Source organism: Leiobunum rupestre, chromosome 4 (assembly GCF_980474605.1).
Source record: "Leiobunum rupestre chromosome 4, qqLeiRupe1.1.hap1, whole genome shotgun sequence".
Taxonomy (NCBI): domain Eukaryota; kingdom Metazoa; phylum Arthropoda; class Arachnida; order Opiliones; family Sclerosomatidae; genus Leiobunum; species Leiobunum rupestre.
Window position 1 is genome coordinate 57292864 of NC_143387.1, and position 4934 is coordinate 57297797.

Below are 4934 nucleotides of genomic sequence, written 5' to 3' on the forward strand. Positions count from 1 at the left end.
CTTTCGATGGACCGGAGAGAGAGAGATGCCTTTGGGAATATGCCTCAATTTTAGGTGTTGAGGACGTCTCCTACGGGGGTAGGGGGTGTCACTTGGCGAGTCGACCAATCGAAAGATGGTACGTCACGTCAATCAGAATTGAACACAATAGATGGACCCGCCTCCTTTTTTTCGCTTCTACGCGGGGAAAAAATTGTTGAGAACGAAAACTTGACAACTCTTTCGGTTTGTACACACTCACCACGCCGGAAAACTGCCGCACTTAGATTCCTTTGTAAAGTGAATTCTTTGGGTTCGGATTTTTAAGCTTTACCGGGGGAATCTTACCTTTCAACTTTTCGCGTATGGTAACTTGCTATCGGTAAAACTCTTCCGCGATGTACGTTTGCTATTAGTGATCGGCTTAAAAGTTTACAAAAGATTTCGTCCTTTTCTTAGTATTGAAATTGTAAAATATTTTCATCCACGCTTCTCAAGTGATCGGCTTAAAAGTTTACAAAAGATTTGGTGCTTTTCGTAGTATCGAAATTGTAATTTTCATCTAGCGTTTTCATCCATGCTTCTCAACTGTCTGAATATTTCATTTGGTCGTTACTGATTATAACTCCAAATTTTCAAATGAAATAAATAAACTTTTATTGGAATTTACGGTACAAATATCAAAAGCTATAGAGTCCATAGTGTTATAAACAATTTTAGAACAGCGTTCTAATTTATATTTGACAAATTTCTAAATATTTAATTTGACATATTTCTTAATAATTTCAAATTTTAAAACTAATTAGTAAACAATTATTGGAATTTTAGCGCCTGGATTAACAAATTGAAATTGATTTAAAGAAATTGAATTGTTTAAGGACAGACACGTAATACGATTTCGTAAGACGGCGCGCTGAAGCTCCGGAGAAATAATATCGTAATCTTTGATTTTGAAATCGCCCGAAGTTATTTATTTAAATTCTCAGCAGGGAAATTTTTGTATCTGGGCTTGTCTCGTATATTAGGTTTCGGAATATTATTAAATATTATCTCGGAATGTAATGTCAAGACGTTATTAAACTAGGAGCACATTTGTGTCGGCTCACAATTTATTCCCGTATTTTGATTGCTTTTCACTTTTGCGTCATCCTAGGTAGAAATATAACATTTACGTCGGAAGTAAAAATAAAATACTGGTTTTATTATAAATAGTTTAGTTCTGACGCGGTGGTTTTACTTTTGAAATGTTAATTGATGTAACCAATTTTATATTCATTGTTAGTTTCTATATGACTGAGAGATCCGTCGTTCTAAATTTTCAACATTGAAATAAAATAAATATATTGCCTAGAATTGCGATTTTTAACATTAAGGGTTCATTAAAGATTCAATTGACCTTCAAACTTCTATATGATTTATGATTGTAACATTAATATTTGTGAATTTTTGTAATACTAATTTTAATTTTTTAAATAGTAATATTTATTAAATTTGTAATATTAATATTTATTAAATTTGTAATATTAATATTTATTAAATTTGTAATATTAATATTTATTAAATTTGTAATATTAATATTTATTAAATTTGAAATATCAATATTAATTAAATTTGAAATATCAATATTTATTATATTGCTATTATTAATATTTATTAAATTTGTAATATTAATATTTATTAAATTTGAAATATCAATATTTAATAAAGGACATCGCACTTCTTCTATGGGATTTGGCTTTCGACCGATTTTTTCAAATTGAAACATGTTGTTGAGCTTGATCAAAGGAGCAAAATTGTCCATTGCCATTTTTCTCTGGCTCCTATAGTTTGTCCAATATCAGCGGTCAAAAGTGGACGAAACTTAGTATAGTCTATTTGTTAAAAGAATTAACGGCCCATCGGTTAGCGTTCTACGTTCGCGCGTCGCTAGTCCGGGCTCACTATCAATAGAGTTTTCTTGCCAAGATTCGGGATGCTCCCCAAAACAGTGTCGGATTTGGTTTCGTTCTGATCGCGCGATGAACGAACTCAGTAAATAGTTAAATATTGAGTTTTAACTGTCGTGTGACCGTGACTTTAACCGAATATGTGACTATGATCGATAAATAAGTGTTTGATCGGTTATGGTGTGACTGTTTCTTTCCTATCAGCGAGTGTTGAATGTGGGATTTAAAGAAACGGTTAATCAAATATATTCTGATTTCTTAAGTATTTCTTTTATGGTATGTTTTATTTTATTATAGCTCATAAAATATTGAATAATTAATAATTCCACGTACGAAAATTAATCGAATAATTATTTGCTAGAAAAGAAATAATGAATAATGAAGTAGAGGTGTAAAAATCTTGGGAAGAAAACTCTATTGATAGTGAGCCCGGACTAGCGACGCGCGAACGTAGAACGCTAACCGATGGGGCGTGAATACTTTTAACAAATAAACTATACTAAGTTTTGTCCACTTTTGACCAGTGATACTGGACAAACTATAGGAGCTAGAGAAAAATGGCAATGGACAATTTCACTCCTTTTATCAAGCTTAACAACATGTTTCAATTTGAAAAAAATCTGTTGAAAGCCAAATCCCATATAAGAAGTGCGATGTCCTTTGTAATATCAATATTTATTTGAAATATCAATATTTATTAAATTTGAAATATCAATATTGATTAAATTTGTAATATCAATATTGATTAAATTTGTAATATTAATGTTTATTAAATTTGTAATATTAATATTTATTAAATTTGAAATATCAATGTTTTTATTAAATTTGTAACATCAATATTTATTAAATTTGAAATATCAATATTGATTAAATTTTAAATATCAATATTTATTAAATTTTAAATATAATTATTTATTAAATTTTAAATATCAATATTTATTAAATTTGTAATATTAATATTTATTAAATTATAAATATTAATATTTATTTATTTTTGTAATAATAAAACAATTAACCCTACAAAAAAAATATCTATTTTTTTTTAACATGACTTCTATGAGAGTGGATTATTTCTGGTTTACATACCCCTTCGCACTCCCCCAAAATGCAAAATACAGCCATGACCCCAAAAACCGAAACTTGGTTGATTTTTACGTTTTGAAAACCCCCCCTAAAGGAAAATATTTATTCAAATTTTATTTATTTCTTTTTAACCCCGAAAACGTTATCTTTTGGACCGGGCGTCACCGTAATAACATGGTTTATTTATTGACCCTGCGGTCCATCGCGGTAGTTGCGGCTCCTAATAATAGAGGGCGCTCTCTGATCCGGCACTAACCCGAGAGCCCCCTTCCACCTAATCGGAGCTATTATTCCTGGATTCTCACGCCTTACGCGCCGAAAGCGACGCAAAAAAGCCAAAAGAATACGTATATACATTTCTCCGCAAATGGATCATTTTTGGGCGACATTCCGCAGGGTGTTAACGGGGCTTCGACAGCGCCCCCCGGCGCCGATGGGGCCAAGCATCACGGAAGCCGCGCTTTGACGCTCAATTCTTAATGCTTTCTGGGAAGCGCGCGGAAATACGACAAATAATAGTTAAAAGAAATATTGAAGGGGCCCCCAAAAAAAGGAAACCGGGCCCGACCCCCCGAAACGGAACACACCCTGTACTTTGGTCCCGCGCCGACAGAACCCCCCCCCCCCCTCCTCATCAAGGGGCGGCACCCCGAACCTTACCCGATGTTAGGGCGGGGGGGATGACACTTAATCGCGTCATTTATCTGAATATGTACCTTTGGAAAAAAGGTGTTGAAGGTTACTTTCACGAACTTTTCAGCTTACTTCGACAAACTTTCTCAAAGTTGAAAGCTATAAAAAAAAATCTTAAATATTTATACACTGAGATTTTTTATTAAATTTATTTATCATTATGGAAAATCGAAAGTTTATACGCCTATGTTAAAAGGAGGGTAAAAATGTCGACCCACCCTAGGAAATTTGAATTTTTTTGAAGACCAAATTTGTCTTTTTTTATTGGTCTTTCATATAAATTCAAATTTTTCCGGGTGGGTCGCCATTCTTACCCGCCTTTTAATAAAGGCGTAAAATATATCTTGTTTTGGTTAAATAATTACCTAAAACATAAAAAATAAAAATAAAAATGATAATAATAATAATCAGCTAAGCTAATAACCAAGGAAACGCACAACTAGTGATTTGTCAAGCCAATTACTGGTGACCGGGTTAAATGTAACGCCTAACGATGTAAAATTTTAAAATTACACCGTGTAGGAATGTTAACTTATTTAGAAAACAATTTTCCCTCCGAAAGCAGCGGGATCCTGAGAAAGTAACATCTTCCAAGCGAATAACATAGATTGGATACTTCTCACGTAAGATATGTTTTATATACTTCTGACAATATTTAATCTTAAAGAAGCTAAGAGTAGTTATTCTAAGGCGTATTTACAAATGTAGCCAACTATATATCCGCGTACAGTCGTTTTAATGTTTGTTTTCGAATTGCATCGTGTTATTTCAGTTTTCCAGTTGCCCCAAAGGGAGCCATTATACCCAAAATAAGTCTTTTAAATTAAAAGTGAGTTATAGGGGTCGTAAATTTGTTTTCCCTCATTTTAATTACGATGAAAATGGAGTTTCCCAACCGTAAAAAGTTAGGATTCAGTTTAAACATTATATTAGGAAGTAACACGTTGCCATTTCATCTACGAATCATGGAGGAAAGGTCTGGAGTCGTGTTGTAAATCAATTTACCGCTACATCGTGATGTCGGGGGGGTAAAGGGGGGGCTGACAAAAAGGGGACAACACCGGTGTGCGCCAATGTTTACGTAATCAGTGACAAAAAGATACAGTGTCAGCCCCCATTATACCGCTGGCAAGTGGCAATACGGTGACGAGTTTAAATTGTCTTACGACTCCTTAGAATTTCCTCCATCTTCGAAACCAATTTAGTCAGTTATTATCGATTGTAGGTAGCCCT